The sequence below is a fragment of the Mytilus edulis genome, chromosome 6 (genome assembly GCF_963676685.1).
Source record: "Mytilus edulis chromosome 6, xbMytEdul2.2, whole genome shotgun sequence".
Lineage (NCBI taxonomy): Eukaryota > Metazoa > Mollusca > Bivalvia > Mytilida > Mytilidae > Mytilus > Mytilus edulis.
This window is the reverse complement of record NC_092349.1, coordinates 75,011,272-75,029,205: the sequence shown is the minus strand read 5'-3', so window position 1 is coordinate 75,029,205 and position 17,934 is coordinate 75,011,272. Positions and strand designations below refer to the sequence as shown.

Genomic DNA, 17,934 nt, shown 5'->3' with positions numbered 1-17,934 from the left:
TGAAAAACATAGAACCGGAATATATCATAATTAACTAAACAATGTCAATTTGACAGTAATATTTGCAAAATTGATATTGAAATTTTATTATGATTCTGTTTTTTGCAGGTTTGGTATCTCATTGAACCGCTCAAATCCATTGCTACTGCAACCATGATATTTGCACAATTTCGTTTTCTGGTTCAATTATATAGACATGTTGTACAGTGAAAGAAAATTCATCATAGTAACCACAATTGATATTTTGAAAAAAGAGGCGCATTTCGTCTACAAAAGACTCATCAATGAGGCTCGAAACAAAAATTGTTAAAAAGACCAAATACAGTAAAATTTGAAAAGCATTGATGAACTGTTATTCCTAAAAGTTTTGTCAATTACAGCTTAAGCTTGGGATACTTAACTCTCAGAAAATCAACAGTTACAGATAGGTTTGACAATGTTGCATGGCGATTCAACCGTCGCAGATTCCAATACCGGGAACACATTTTGGTTTACAACTTATAATAGTTATCAAAGGTACCAGGCTTGTAATTCGATACGCGAGATGCGCGTTTTGTCTACATAAGACTCATCAGTGACGTTCAGATCAAAATAATGTGAAAGCCAAACAAAACAAATCGAAGCATTGAGGAACAAAAATTCCCAAAAGTTGTACCAAATATAGTTAAGGTAATCTATGCCTGAAATAGGAAAATTGGTAGTATTTAGAACATTAAACATATAGGTTATTGAAACAACGAAGATATTCTAATCATATTTATCCTTCAAGGAACTATAGAGCTGAAATATTTGATCACATCGTAGTAATGCCTATTGTTAGCCACTTTGTTATAAGTCGAATATAAAACAGTATAAAATCTAGTGTTAATCATATCGATCGCATTAACTTACAAAAGTACCGACAAAGTTTGAAACTCAAGCATGACTATTCTTATGATTCCGACGGCTACAAAAAACAAGGAAGATGACAAATCCGTGATTAACTTCTGATCCTTATTTTTTGGCACAGTAAAACTATAGTACACTATTTAGAAGTGTATTTTACAAAAGATTAAACAAAATACCAAACTCCAAGATAAATTCAAAAAGTGGAGTCCATAAGAATTTTGAAAAAATTAAACGTTCGACTTTATCAGCAAATCTTTCCAGCAAATTGTCGAGATGTCTTTTGATCTAATTCTTATTTAAGCCTTACCAAACTTATCAATGTTTAGTTGCAAGGAAAGTCTCACTATCGTTTTAAGCGGTCTAAGGTAGTATTTTGATATTAAACGTACCCTTAAAGGCCTACATATATTTCTCTATCTCCAGTTTTATACCGAATACGAATTAAATTTATGTTTTAAAATATGTACATGCATTTTTTATCTTGGAATTTTGTGGTATAAACAGATACAAAGTATTACAAATTTCAAAGATTTCAGTTATAAGATACAATTACAACAATTGCATTTTGATATCCACGATAACAATGAAAATGGTATATTAACTCTGAATTGACAAGACCAACCTGTCGTAGTTTAATGCTATTAGAGGAGAACAACGGCACAACATTAAAATGTAACACACACATATAAATTTTGAAAATACGACACACAGCCCAATATTCGAGGTGCCCTTTGAAAAAAAATTGTAATGCATATGAACTTTCAATTCTTGGATATATTTTTTTTCGAAACTTCATAGAAAACTGGGTTCAGATTTAAAAGTTAAAGGTAATCCTATGGGAAATCGCACTGTCTATATTTTACAGAAATGGAACCTATAGTGAGTGAAAAATAAGAACATTTATAATTTCGCCATATCTTATTAAATAAACTCAAATACAAAGTTATATTAATATTTCATGAAGATTGAGAAATCCTTGGCCTCTACCATGATGACTCAGTATAAATGCACAGTTTACAAAATTTTACGGACGCCATCACGAGATGGTTGACCGTTATGGAATAACCGTTTCACAAATGATATCGGATATGTTCCTTACGTCGTAATTACAAACTCCTTCCCTTTCATAAATGCGACCTCCCGAATTAGACTATTTACCGGATTTGTTATCTCATAAGCACACGATGGGTGCCACATGTGGAGCAGGATCTGCTCACCCTTCCGGAGCACCTGAGATCACCCCTAGTTGCTGGTGGGGTTCGTGTTGTTTGTTCTTTAGTTTTCTATGTTATGTCATATGTACTATTGTTTGTCTGTTTGTCCTTTTCATTTTTAGCCATGGTGTTGTCAGTTTATTTTCGATTTATGATTTTGAATGTCCCTCTGGTATCTTTCGTCCCTCTTTAATATGCATAAGTTACCTAAAGCCCTGTATGCAAAGTACATTCATAATATATGCTCATTTTTAATTCAAATTGTTAAGCAGTGCTTATATTTACTCTTTGCAGTCATTGAAACTCAAAGATTCCTGATGAATATTGTTGTTGGGGTGTTTTCGTTGTGTCGAAACCCCAAACATAAGCTGTTACACTTGAATGAGGTGTCTTGTTACCGTGGCATAAAAAGATACGTTAGTTTTCTCGTTTGAACTGTTTTACATTGCCATTTCGGGGCCTTTTATAGCTGACTATGCGGTATGGACTTTGCTCATTGTTGAACGCCGTACGGTGACCTACAGTTGTTACTTACTGTGTCATTTTAGTCTCTTGTGGAGAGTTGTCTCATTGGCAATCATACCACATCTTCTTTTTTATACAAGTTAAAGATACAAAACAGCCAACAATAGTCTATTCTATCCTGCCAATGTAATAAATAATCCATATTCATGTACAACAAAATTATTTTGCATATTTGAGGCCTCAAGAGCAAAAACTGAGAAAAATCCCAAAACCCCTGGGTCATATAGAATAATTTAGTCTGTAAGGGTTATGATTTTATTATTCTTAAGTTCTTCTGTATAAAAAACAACATCTGTGCTTTGAATTTATGCAAAATCAGATTCCGGTAGTCAGTTCTAAAAACGTTTAGTAGATTCATATAACAAACTGTTAACTTTATACATACATTTGTTTGCAAATATGGCTTTATTTAAACACTTCTAGTAATATATTAGCCAAATTATGTTAGATGTATAGTAAGAGATCATATAAGTATGACAAGAATTTTTCACTGACCATTTTGAGGTAGAAATCGTGAACTCTCAAAGATAAATAGGCAAACAGTAACATGTGGACTGGAGACAAAGGCAGGATTAGACACTTTACATAATCTTTAATTTTGTAATGATTAACTACTAAACTTTACATTTATAGTATTCTGGAATGATTTCAACATGTTATCAGAATAGTTTCATACAGGTTCTAGGTATTTCATGTCAGAAAATATGCACATAGAGTAATATGACATTAATTTAAGTCTTGTTTTCAAGTACTTAAAAAAATGAAACAAGGGTGGGGTATGAAATGTACTGTAAAAGAAAAGTAAATGCAGTGAATTCTTTTAGACTATGATTTTGATGTTAGTATACGTTTGAAAATATACTTGTCGGACATATAACTAGGATATACTAGATAGATAACTTGATAAATTGTATGAAATCAACAGGTCTGTGCTATGTGTCTGTAACTTTCAACAGGACTTATTAACATATTTGGTAACCAATGCATTTTACAAATTTTGTATTTTTTCTAGAATTTGGGCACTGCAACACGACTACTTGATACGTTAAGACATGATACTTTAGAGTAAGTGTTACAAAATCCAGTTCATTAATATATTTCTACACGATTTCATAATTTAGATACATAAAATTCACAAAATTATGTACACATAATGGTACATTGCCGTATCACCTGCATGTTCTACAAAGAAATTGTCCATCAGATAGACAAAAAATATGTTAGTAAAAAACTAGAACTTTGGCATAACTTTAAATATGGGTCTTTTAAAATAAACAACCTTGCCCCATGTATGGTTAGATAATCAGCAATAATAATAAGGCAACCTCTCAAGGAGCGAAAACTGTACACAACCTGGATAAATCACCACTAAAGGCAACTGATCTAGAGGACGGGAACTTCAACGACAAAACCAAAGGCCTTGAAGTTATAAAACTTCATTTTGCTGGCACGATTTAAGTGCTCCAAGTACTGAGCAAAATTTTATGACTTTAAGGCCTGGTCCTCGAAGTTTTGGGTTGAGCATAAAGCTAAAAACCTCATCTCATAAAACAACAACTTATTACAAACATCAACACACAAAAAAATAACAAACAGCAGGTACCCATGATATGTCAGGCTTCTCAGGTAGCAATTTGATATTATAAGAAGAAAGCCCAACTCGAGAGGCCTTGGACATCAACTGGAATCTCATGGATTCAAAAAAATTATTAAGGTTGGCGCATGGAATGTGAGAAATATGTTCCAGGTCTCAAAAACTGAGCAATCATTAGAGAGATGGAAAGATACAAGCTATGAATATCACACATAGACATACCATCATATTATAAGAAAAGAAAAATAACATACAGAAGGAATGACATTCATTATGGATAAGGAATGTACAAAGAGCTTGATAGAATGAGAACCTATATATGAGCAATTGCTCAGAGCTAGTTTTAATTCCAGCTATGACACGACAACCATTTTCAGTTCTACTCGCCTACAACATTGCGGAAGAAGAAATCAAAGACGATTATTAAGAAGCTCTTCAGTTTCAGGTTAGCAAAACACCACAATATGATGTCCTCCTTATTATAGGAGACAAAAATGCTAAGTTTGGGATCGGAAACACACGAAGGAGCTATGGCAAAAAAAGGTCATTGTGTAATGAATGAGAATGGAGAGAGACTGGCAAATATGTGTTCAAATAATGGATTTTTTTTATTTAAGCATAAAGAAAAACACAAAATTACATGAAATTCTCACAACAACTGGGACAAAAATTAGATTGACCACATCATTATAAATGGCAAATGGAGACAATCATTACTCGATACCCGATCATTTAGGGGAGTTGACGTGAACAGCGAACTCTTTTTTGTTTATCCCTTTATAAAACCATTACCTTTGTCAAATTGATTTTTTTTTCAAACAAATACATGAAATAGTCCACAATGCTTTCCAGTACAATGGTAACATACGCTCTAAATGTATCGCTTCGGGATACCGAACGGCATATTTCGTTAATAGTGAACAAGAAATAAAACATGCAACACCGCCAAATAAGTGATCAGAGAGCTTGGATTTCTGAGTGTCAACATATTTGTTGAATTTGGCAGAAGAATTTTTCAACAAATTCTAGCATTGGAACGAACTGTTCGTCACTCCTTGTCGACCTCTATTTATTTTCATATAATCTGAGTTTATTCAGATCTATTTTATTTCACTTTTAGATATATTGATGATGTTCTTTATGATAACATCCAAACTTATTTGGTTCCATTTATATATTATCAATTACTAGAAATTAAGGAAACAACATACACATCCTCCCAATCCTCATTTTTACACTTAAACCTTGAATTTGAAATAAGCGGTCAGCTCAGTCACAGGCGCTATGATAATCGAGACGATTTTAATTTCCTTCACCCTAGCAGCAATATACTAACTGCACCTGTATAAGGGATATATATTTTCTAACTCATTCGGTATTAAAGAGCTTAAGCTCTACTCAAATTTCATAAAACTAAGAGTAAATTGACTAAATTCTAGCCTTTATACATTCCTGGAATATAAGCATATACATTTTTATCACGCAATATGAATATTCACGCTTAAATGTTAATGTTATGGGATAAACAATCATAGTTTTATTTCTTTTTAGCATCGTTCATAACAATTATTCAGGTTTTTTTGTATCCTAAATAAGTAATAATCAGTTGGTTTTTTTCTGTATCCTAACTATTTATTAATTATTAATATTTGATTTGTTTATGTTAATTGACCCTTCTATCTTTCAGTTTCATTCGTTTGAAAAACTTGTTTTAAGTACCAAGGGGTACAATCAAAATCACGTGATGGATATACACACACCGGAAGTTATAGTCGAGCAGACCGCTTGAAAGGTAAGTAGTCGTATTTACTTGTTTATATCAATAAAATTTAATAAATAAGATAGTGCACCGAATGTCGGATACTATCTAGTTTTGAAATACACAATTATCCTTGCTGGAAAGCGTGCAGTTAATGATAACACTTCGACACAGTTCCAAAATTTCACCAGATAACTGTGTCGAAGTGTTTGCAATAACTATACGCTTTCTAGCAAAAACAATTGTGTATTTTAAAACTACACACTATCCGACATTCGGTGTGCCAACTTATTAATAAAAATTTAATTGATATAAACAAGAAAATGCAATAACTAACCTTTCAAGCGGCGAGTTCGACTGTAACTTCCGGTGTGTGTGTATCCATCACGTGATTTTGATTGTACCCCTTGAGTACAGATAGAAAGCAGATACAAAAGGGCAACAATGTTATAATCGCGGAGTAGAGAAGCATTTTATCCTCATTCATGGAACATTTTATGTTATGCTGTTCTATTATTACTTGATGATAGTTTGTCTTCACATAATATGGTTTTGACATTACGTAATGATGTCTTGGTATAACTTAATCTGGAATAGGCATAACTTAATGATATTTCGATATTGCATGATATGGTTTCGTATTGACTTGATATAGTTTTGTCATTATTTAATATGGTTTTGTCATTACTCGATGTGTATTCACCATTATTTAATGTTGTTGTGTCATTAGGCAATGTTGTTTTAACATTACTTGATGTGTATGAGACTTGACGTAATGTAGTTGTTTCATTACATTATTTGGTTTTTGTTGTGTCGTAATGACGATTTGCTAATTCTTTATATGGCTTTGACATTACGAAATGATATTTTAAAATTTGACCATCAAACACTACTTGGTGCGTTTGTTTCAGTATTTGATGTGGTTCTGTCATTCTTTGATGTGGTTCTGTCATTCTTTGATGTGGTTATCCCATTACTTGATGAGGTAAAACCACGTGACCATTTCGGAAAAATATGTTCTTTTTTAAGACCGATTTCCATATTTCGTTTGTGTAATTCGCTTTGGGTGAGTACCGCTATCCATTAAATTAAAGTTCAAATTAAAGTTCAATTGTTGTTCATTGTCATTTGGTATGAAAAAGAGGAACGACAGACAAAAGTAAGAAAAAAAGTACAAATTAACAGTAATTCGGTCATAAGGGTGATATTCTCAAACCAGTTGGTCCCGCAGTTTTTCCTTAGTTCTGAAATGGAAGCTGTAAATTAATATGAAAATTAAAGATTCTTATCGTTCCTGACGTTATCGAATAACGTTCACACATATATAAGCCAATGCAGCGGGTTTTGTGTAGCATTTTTAACGATAACTTTCCCTAGATGCAGAGTGCCGAGAGTTTTGATGCAATACGTAGCGGTTATTTGACATAGATTGTTTTGTCGTTTTCCGGCAGTCATTCTACTCATTGTTAATCTTTAAAAAGTATTACTTTACTTTTTAAATATTCTGTTTCTTTGATATTTAAGCATCTGCACGCTTTATCTATATATGTTCTTATGCATAACAGGCACAGTTTTATCACTTCATTTTTATTCTTGGTATAGATATAGGAAGATGTGGTGTGAGTGCCAATGAGACAACTCTCCATCCAAATAACAATTTATAACAGTAAACCTTGGTTTATTTTTCAATAAGTACTTATTCATGATTCACGTCGTATCCCCATGAAATTTTGTTTTGAAAGTAGAAATCTAATTCATAGAAGCTTAGGATGATGTGTGAAAAATTCGTTTTAAAATGGTCATCAAAAACATCGCTCGGACAAAATTGAAATTTATTTGGATGAGAATACGGATATAATTAGGGGGAAAAGCACAATACAAGCAGACGTTGAAAATCATACAGAAAATAGTTTGTTTGTATGGAATGTAAAAAAGTGGTTATTTAGCCGAATAACTTTTCCTGTGTTCCATGTGTAAACAGTCTCTGAAATTCATTGGTCTGTACAGAGTAAATTCGATATAGTTTTGGAAATATTTTCAAATACAGTGCCAGCTTTGATATCGTATAAACCACGTCTACTATGGACGGACAGCAACATCGGAATGAAGCATTAGAAAGTTAACGAAGGCTGAGAAATACATGGGGACTTGATTCGGCAGAAATAAAATTACAAAATTCAGGTTCCGTTACAGTCTGAATAAAGCCAGCCCCGAGTATCCACTTGCGCCTACAAACGTAAGTTTATAGTTGGGGCTGGCTGTAGTCAGACCGGTTCCGTGTTCCCTGATTCCGTTATAATTTTTTTCTCGAAATTTACATGCGAACGGCTGACTTTTTATTATTCAAACGGCAAGAGACTGTAAAAAAGCTAGATCTTGAAATCATTTAGATTTTATATTCGTGTTAAATTACGCTTGCATGGGTATTTGGTGCTTTTTTAGTTTTGAGTTGGAAATAATGTACATGTACAAGTTGGGAGACAAAACGACTGAAAGAAAATTAACAAAGTTACCTTTTAGGGCTCTGAGGGCCATATTGCTCGCATAATAGGCGTCGGAAAAGGCCCGGAAAGTTTCTTTCTTAAAATTAGTTTTTAGAACAAGTATACAAGTATATATATACATGTATAGCGTCAGTTTAAATTTTCCCGACCATCATCACGGATGACCTGCCTCTATTGCCAAACCTACCTATTGAATTTATTGTTAACTTGTTCTCGTCCTGAACATGCATGAACTATTTTCCACTGGACGTTAACCAACCAATAATCAAAGCAATCAATCCTACAATTTACCCCCGTCACTTGGAACTTTAGATGTTAAAATTTAAATCATTGCCTCTAATTTTTCAAAAAATTCGACAAAGTTTAAACGCAGACCGCGAGGAAGACCAAAATTGAACAGTTACGCAAAACTAAATATCTACGTTACCGCTAGCTCATTTTGGAAGTGGGGTAACATGAGACTTTATTTGAAAAAGTACAAGTACAAATAAAAAACAAATTGTGTACATGTACATGTTATTTGTACAAAAGTTGGCTGATAGAATGATAAATGGAGATATGTGATATGCAATTTATAAGATAGCAACAGCTGGGCATTAATTAACTGACATCAACACCTTGAAGACATCAAGAAAATCGTGATTAATGCTAATTGGAATAGTATCTTTACACTTCTTATTTGATGTTTTAGTAAACGTTGGAAAGTTTTGAGCATGTGTAGTATAATTGTCACAGTAACATTTCAGTCTCTTGGTAAATATTAGTTTAAGTCTTAAAACTTTTGCTCTTCTCTAGAAAATTCAAACCATTATGAAATATAAGGAGATGCGGTAAAATTTCCAATTAGTCAAGTTTCCACCAAAGACGAAATGACGGAAATGCTATCCTTCTTACATTGCTACTACATTTCAGATCTCCAAATTACCATTCCATTATATGAACTGCATATTCAAAAATATGCATTGTCACCAAATTACTTATAGAGCACGTATCATCATATTGTTTTACATTCGTCCGTTCGACCGTTAATCCCGCACTTAGTATATATAGAGTTAATTCGGCTAATTATTTAGAACTACAGTAGTTTTGCTTCAGCTTTAAAACTATGTACCTGGTGTACTACTCATATTATAGGTGCGCATATCGTCTGGAGTTTCTTTTTTGTTTCATGACAGGCTGCTGGATTAGGCATTTTGATAAAAATACAAAGGCACACAGCTAGAGTAAAGACTCCGGCTTACATCTGATACAGGTTGAATTTCAAGCTAGAACTTTTAAATTTCGCAGTTGTTTTACTTATATAAAGAATGCATATATGATCTCAAGATTTGTTATGTAAATAATTTTTCACAAATGACAGAATGTTGAAATTTGTGAAATTTTGCATACAGTTTGCTAACCCGAATAATTCAGTCCCTCCCCGTAATCGATCTCTCCTACTTACTTAATGTAGTAAGCGGAATATAACGACTGAATTATTCGGGTTAACAGTTTGCAAGGTTTGTCCGACATGCTGAGCAAACAAGTAACACATTTACACAACGCAGAGTACACTATACTACATGTATTGTATGTACCAAGTCAATCATATGACAGCTGTTTATCATTCTTTTGATGTTTTTCAGCTTTTGATTTCGTCCTTTGATAAGGGATTTTTTCGTTTTGATTTTTTCTTGGAGTTTTGTTATTTTATTTTTTGGAATGTGTATTTTATCATGATCATTATTTTTCCTCATAATTTTCACAAAATCTTTTTTGACTGTTGCATCAAATGTGTCTTTTATAAACAACTGTTTTTAAAATCGTATTGTATCGTCCCGAACATTCATGAATTATTTGCCACTGAACGTTAAACAACCATCAAACCGAGCAATTAAAAAACTGTTAAGTGAATCATTTTTTTTAAAATACTATATTTCTGCATCACGGGATTCAGTGATGATACCACCATTGTCTAATATGATGGAGTTAAAAATCAGTAACTCGGATGAATCTCACGTGAAATGTTTCATTTAATTTTCACGTAAACTTAACAAAAATCTGAAGGTATTTTTTATTAGGCGAGTGTAATATTTGAAAAAGACGTCTAGTTAAGGACTTTAATGCACCCACATAACACACGGCTAATTTCTTTTTTAAATGAAAGAATAATGATTTAACTTTGATTTTTGCCCGGTCGTCACAAAATCGTACGGTGCAGTTTTTGTAAAATTGACGTTTGTTTCAGAAATTAGTTGAAAATTATAAAATAACGACATGTTTTTCAAGCAAAAGAAATTAGTCGTATCTCTTCTTTTAGACAGAATAATTAAGTGAATTAGATTCTTAAAATAATGAAAAACAATATTTACAACTAAAACTCCGCATGCTTTTGCATTCCTTCTAAATATTTGACATTTTGTACGAAAATTTTCATAATCCTGACCTTTTCGGATCTAAAATTAATTTTTTTATTAAATGCTTTTGCACTCTATTCATTTTAGATCACACCAAATCACTCATCAGTTATCGTTTTTTCATTCAAGATCAAGACTTTATCTCAACATTTCTTAAAATCACAAATTTCTGTAATTCTATGATGTTGGGTAAAATCACTATAGTTTCCGGAATCCTTTATCTATTTCGTTATCGTTTTTTTACTGAATATATTAGTCGCGTGTACTTAATAGTGCTATTAGAGTACGATAAATCATATTTAAACGGTTCTATTTCTATCTTGAACTTCAGTGTAGCTTAAATAGATATAAAATCGTTCGAAATTAAGATCAAATCAAAGTAAAACATAGTTTTTGAGTTCTGTAGAATTCACCCATTTCTAAATAAGGAATCGTATCGGAAAATTGTAGAAAATCTTCCGAGTCCTGTCAAATTTTTACAGTCCAGTTCACAATGAAACCCTTCCTATGCGAAAGAGCAAAAACTATCTATTGATTGACACAGATGCATAGTCTGTCATGTATTTACTACATAGAAACTATGTAGTTAAACACTTAAATGAAGATACAGTTGTATTGCCGCAGTGGGAAAACGAAAAGATGAAGTTTACAGAAGACTGGTCGATGAATATGAAAAAAATGAAAACATCCCATTTGAAAATACAAAATATCACAAAAGTTGCTATGAATATTTCAAAAGTAAGCACAAACTATCATCTTCTGTTTTTTCTGTACAAAGACTTTGTACTACATGAACCAATTCTACCGACCAGTCTCTTCTCATATATCAACGAGGACAATAGATCTACAACTCATTCTGATTTGTCTGTTTGTATATTTTGCAAATGTATAAAGCCTATAAGCAAGTTACACAACTTCATAAGATATCCTCTGAGTAGAAAACTCAAGCTGTATTGAGTGTTAAAATACACATATCTCCTACAATATATCGAAAAAAGAAGATGTGGCATGATTGCGAATGAGACAAATATCCACAAAAGACCAAAATGACACAAACATTAACAACTATAGGTCGCCGTACGGCCTTCAACAATGAGCAAAGCCCATACCGCATAGTCAGCTATAAAAGGCCCCGATAAGACAATGTAAAACAATTCAAACGAGAAAACTAACGGCCTTATTTATGTAAAAAAAAAAAGAACGAAAAACAAATATGTAACACATAAACAAACGACAATCACTGAATTACAGGCTCCTGACTTGGGACAGGCACATACATAAATAATGTGGCGGGGTTAAACATGTTATCGGGATCCCAACCCTCCCCCTAACCTGGGACAGTGGTATAACAGTACAACATAAGAACGAACTATAAAAATCAGTTGAAAAAGGCTTAACTCATCAGATGGACAAAAATACAAGTGGACGTAATGATCTGATTTACAAAATAACTCATGATAAATTTACTATTAAATCTTTATACCATCGAACTTGCATCGCTAAATATTTGCTAATAAATTTGAAGTCAGAAAGTAAAGAGCTATTTTATTCTGAACATAAAACAGCTTTTACTAACATTTCGACGATTAAAGATGACGTGCCTGTACACAAGGAAGTATTCTGGTTAACAACTTTAATTACTTGATCAGTTAACCGGGCTTAATTTATGCCCGAGGATCGCTGCCGAGAAAACTACATAACATATTATCAGCTTCAACAAATACTAAAAAATACATGTATATGGTCAATTTATAGTTACAATGTACATGTATACAGCATCAACAAGGCCAAGGTACATCCAATATTGTATACAGCAGCTCTATAATTTTGTCTTATTCTTTTTAACTCTTTTTCATTTAGATTTATCATTACAAATGCACCGTATTTATGGACACACCTTTGATAACTATTAACAAGTTTGACTGATCAACAGATTAGAAAAATTGAAAATGGGGCATACATTCTACATTATTTTTCTTCTGGGGGTCAAATTTTTATCCAAGACAATGTCGACCTAACTACAGAAACAATAAAAGTTCTCCGTATGACTTTGGTTGGTTAAAAGGCAACATTGGTCCGGTATGATGTTACCCAACTTTCTACAAGATTTGATCTGTTCACGCAGAAGGAGGGTTGAGATTGCAAAAACATGTTTAACCCCGCCGCAATTTTGCGCCTGTCCCAAGTCAGAAGCCTCTGACCTTTCTTATTTTTGTATGATTTTTTGTTTTAATTTCTTGAGTATATTTCGAAGCTTAGTATGACGTCCATTATCATTTCAAACTAGTACATTTTTGTTTAGGTGCCAGCTGAAGAACGCCTCCAGGTTTGGGAGTTTCTTGCTGCATTGATGACCCATTGGTGGTCTTCGGCCGTTGCCTGCTTTTTGAACGGGTTGGTGTCTCTGACAAATCCCTCATGTCCATTTTCAATTTTTAATTCAATTTGTATATAGTAGATCTTGTGTCCGCTTTCAGCAAAACCTCTGCTGTACTGGTATATGCCCATGCCAAGGAAGTTGTCTTTTTATGGATATTTTTACAGATATGAATGATTAGATTACAAGTTCAAATGAAGCTATAATATTCCTATATTGCAATATTCCGACACCTAAATGGTCCTACATCTCATTGGTCCGACGTTTCGATCATTTAGGTTATACGCTAACGGGATTTTAACATAAGAAAGCCAAATAAAACGTTCAATATTAGGATAACCTTGTCCTCCGTTTGAAGCGGCGAAACAAGATATACACAAGTATTACGTAGTGCCAAAGTAGCCGAATGTCATCACTAGCGTAATTTAAAAAAAGTACAAACTCCTTTGTCAAGTGTTGTTTAATTAATAAGATATCTCAAGATACACGGCGGCCGACTAAAGTAAAATCAAACACAGTTTGACGTACAATGAGTGGTCATTTTTTCCTTGTGATGTTTTATATTAAAATTGTCAATTTGTTGATATAAATATACTAGTAGCACTTTACTCATTTTAGTAATGTTAGTTAGTACTCTTATCATATCTGATTTAGTGATGTAAATGAAATTGCGGTATGATCCAGACTCAACATATTGCACTACAATAATAACAAAAAAATCCGCCCTGTGGTTGTCTGATCTTGAAGCGGTTCGTAGGCTTTCAAACTAACAGGAGACCATACGCTTCCTCAATTTTAATGTACAGCTCATCATGGGACTTTCTAAACAATTAAAAATACGTCATATGTTAAATTTCCCCTTGCTTCAAATATTTTGTTTCGGATTATTTATATCAAATTTGCAGATATATGTTTGTAAATACGTGCAATCAAATGATACGGAGGTATTATAAGATTTAGATAATACAAGGGCGACTACAGATACATTTGTGTGACTTAATGGTTGATTTTCAAAGACTCCGAGAGAAAACGTTACGTAACATGTGTTACCGTTAAAATCAACAAAAATTAATTAACACTATGATAGAAATATATTTTCCCAACAGTAATACAGCATTCCTATAAAATTGTTTCATTTTTGCATTTGTTTTGACTCGATTTTTCTATTGGAAGTATCCGTGAATTGAAATTGCACCCATGACCTTTGACCTCGAGTTAAAAAAAAATGCACCATAATTTCTTTTGACGACCGGGATATTTAGAAAGTACACATGCTTAGCTTTCCAGTGATATATAATTTAGCCGTGTGTTAGGTAGGTGCATTAAAAATGTAAATTTGGCTCTCACATCACTCGCCTATATGGTTTTAATCAAATTTTAGAACAAAGATATTATTCAAATAATTTTATTTCAAATATTTACGTGAATTTAACGTGTACAAAATTCCGGTGATTTATGCATGAACTATTATCATAAGATTCACATGGAACCTGTTCACGCAAGTTTCAAGTCATGATATACTCGTTTAATGTGAAAATCAGACGATATTGATATTAATTCATATAAGTGAAATTCCATGTGCAGGACGAAATAAAATTATATCTGATTCAGTAGAATTTTATATTGCATTACTAGGAACTTTACGACAGTCGACAGGGGAAATGAAAATAAAATGTACTCATTCAGATCCCGACACATATTTTTTTCTCCATTTCTCTGAGAAGGAATAACGTTATATATATATATATTCCGTACACCATAACGTCACACGTTTTTGGTCAAATTCTAGGCCTATCGATCAACTTTGAAGCCATTTATTTCAAAAACAAGGATGGTGACATATGAGTTTCTATACGTGTATGGATTCACTATGCAATCCTGGATACTATGTTAGTTTTTTGTTTTTCTCCGTATATAAGAAAATAGCCATCCATTCGAAAATCTAAAAAGGTAAGCCGAAAAAAAGGCATTTCCCCTACAATGTATATACCTAAGTAAATTTGTCGCAAAAATTGACGTTTTCCTATGAAAATTACAAAAAAAACAAAAATGGTGACCCCCATTTTTTATTACATATTCCGATGTAACTCGATTCAAAGTACACGTATGCCAAAAATTTTGGAAATCGGGAGATATGCCATTCGGTATCGTGTTACCTTAACTTGAGTGCGAGTTGATTTAAAGTGTCTCCTTGGTTGAAATACAGTACAAGTCTTCTGGTTTGTTCCGTACCTGCGACATTAATGTAGCGATGGTGAGATACAACAAACCTATATTCCGTCGTCGGTAGTATCGTCGGCGTCTTCATCATTTAGATTGTTAGGTTTCTAGTTTGAATTGTTTAATTTTTCTTTTATTTCGAGACCTTTTTTTAGCTTACTATGTGGTATTAGTTTTGCTCATTATTAAAGACCATAACAGTCACACATGTATATAAACTTCTTCGTCATTTTGGTGTGTGGTTGAGAGTTGTCTCATTGGCAATTATACCACAGTTTTTTATGCATTGAATATTACATTACACTATTTTGACATGATTAATTTGTAAACCTCCATGAAATGTTAAAAAGCTTGTATAGGAGTTATTCACCAAGACCAAGATAAAGCAGTGTTCCTTGGAATCATTTACGAAATTATTATAATACTGCTTCCATTTGAGAACTAAAAAAAAAACCGGCAAGTGGTTTTGGGATGTCCCGCTTCTGTCCGATTTACTGTTAAATTTATCTTTCAGTTTTTTTTTTCTTAATTTTTTCTGTCGTTCCCCTTTTTATTACCAAATAACTATGAACAACAACTTGAACTTAAATTTGAACTTAAACTTTATGGAAAGCGGTACTCATCCAAGTCACGTGGTTTTACCCTTGTATGAGCAATGGGATAACCACATCAAAGAATGACACGACCACATCACATACTGAAACAAACACATCATGCAGTGTAAAATCGTCAAATTTTGAAACATAATTCCGTAATATGAAAGTCATATAAAGAATAGACAAATCATCATTACGAAATAACAATACCATAGCATCTAATAATGAAACAATTATCTACATTACGTTATGTCACATAAACATTAAAGTAATGTTAAAACAACATTGCCGAATGACATTACCACATTAAATAATACTGAAACCACATTGAGTAATGACTGAACCATATCAGATAATGACAAAACTATATCAAGTCAATAAGAAACCATATCATCTAAGATCGAAATACCATTATGTAATGACTATTCTATATTGAGTTATATCAAAACATCGTTACGTAATGTCGAAACCATATTATGTGAAGACAAACTATCATCAAGTTATAATAGAACAGAATAACGTAATATCAGAGTTCCACATAAGACAGTTGTGGCGTTCCATACTTCTCAGTTGTTTCACGAACGCTGAACACTGACTAAAATACTCCTTTTTGACAAGTGTTCAGTCCGATTTGGCACACAAAATACTACAAAGTGTAGGATGTAAACCACTTGAATTGAAGTATCCAACATTAAGTAGGACTATTTCGGATTCCACGGTGTTCATGTTTTGTATTCAAAAGGAACAGTGCGCAACATATGCTGTCATATTATTTTTTTATGACAGGAATAAACCTTGTTCACGACGTGTGACAAATAGGGTGTAATCATTATATAATCCGGGTCATATATTTTATAATAAACGGTTTTAAAAAAAATGCGAAGACGTGGTAAAATTTCAAATGGGACTAAACCCTAGATTAAAATGATGAAATTATTCAACACACTTTTCTTTCCCCATGCAGGTACGATATCATTGACTGGTCATTCGCGATAAAAGTTTACATTTAAAATAATTTTTCATATTTTGTCGATTCGAAGCTCAGTCTTAGTGCAGTAAAGTTCGCTTAATATCAAGCTATGTCTGATATTGGTGTGACGGACAAGATTGCAACTAATGTGCATGATAGATGTGAGTCTTGAAAAAATAATAAAAGTAGTCGAGATTAAATATAAGAAAGAAAGGAACAGTTTTCAGTACCATTCCAACGACATTTTTTTACCGGCTTCTTAACCTACAAAAGAAGGCCCCTCTTCATATTCTCTGACTGACAGAGTTGTATAAGCTTATGAGTAAAATTAAAGATAAGGATTACCAAAAGATCTGCAGTACATGAATATGAGGTAGATTCTATCGCCAATAACTCCAATGATAAAAAAGAAGATAAGACAGGCTTAACATTGTACAGATAGCTAGGTAAATTTAAAAGAGGAGCAAACCTCGCCACATTCTGTATAATAATACCAAGTACCAAAAATGAGCCTCTTATACAAGTGCCAAATCCTTCTTATGCTTAGCATTACAGTCGTTATTCCAAAAGATATATTCTTGAAAAAAATGGGCGCTAATGATTTTGTTTTTATTTTAAACTTTTTTTTTTTTTAATTGACCATAATTTCGTTTTCAGAAACACCAGAACAGACGCACTGTCAGAATAACAAATCTTCTTTGTTGAATAAGACAATTTTTGATGAAGCTATTTCTGATTTATGGAATACTGGTTTTGATTAACTAGTCCCTTTTAAGCCTTTATCGTGAATTCTTTGAACGAAGCGATAAACTCATCTCCGAAACAAAAGTTAATATGAGATTTTAGTATCACAGTGTCCGGAAAAACTTCCAATTGAAGACTAAAAACTTC

General features: G+C 32.8%; 1 long non-coding RNA gene across 1 annotated transcript in view; it reads left to right on the top strand.

Moving 5' to 3' along the window:
• The first annotated feature begins 2,081 nt into the window (after positions 1-2,081).
• Positions 2,082-17,934, top strand: part of LOC139526809 (uncharacterized) — a 32,941-nt gene continuing 17,088 nt past the window's right edge. The window contains exon 1 of the long non-coding RNA XR_011665185.1: positions 2,082-2,145. This is a non-coding gene — a long non-coding RNA (uncharacterized lncRNA). The remainder of the gene's footprint in view (positions 2,146-17,934) is intronic.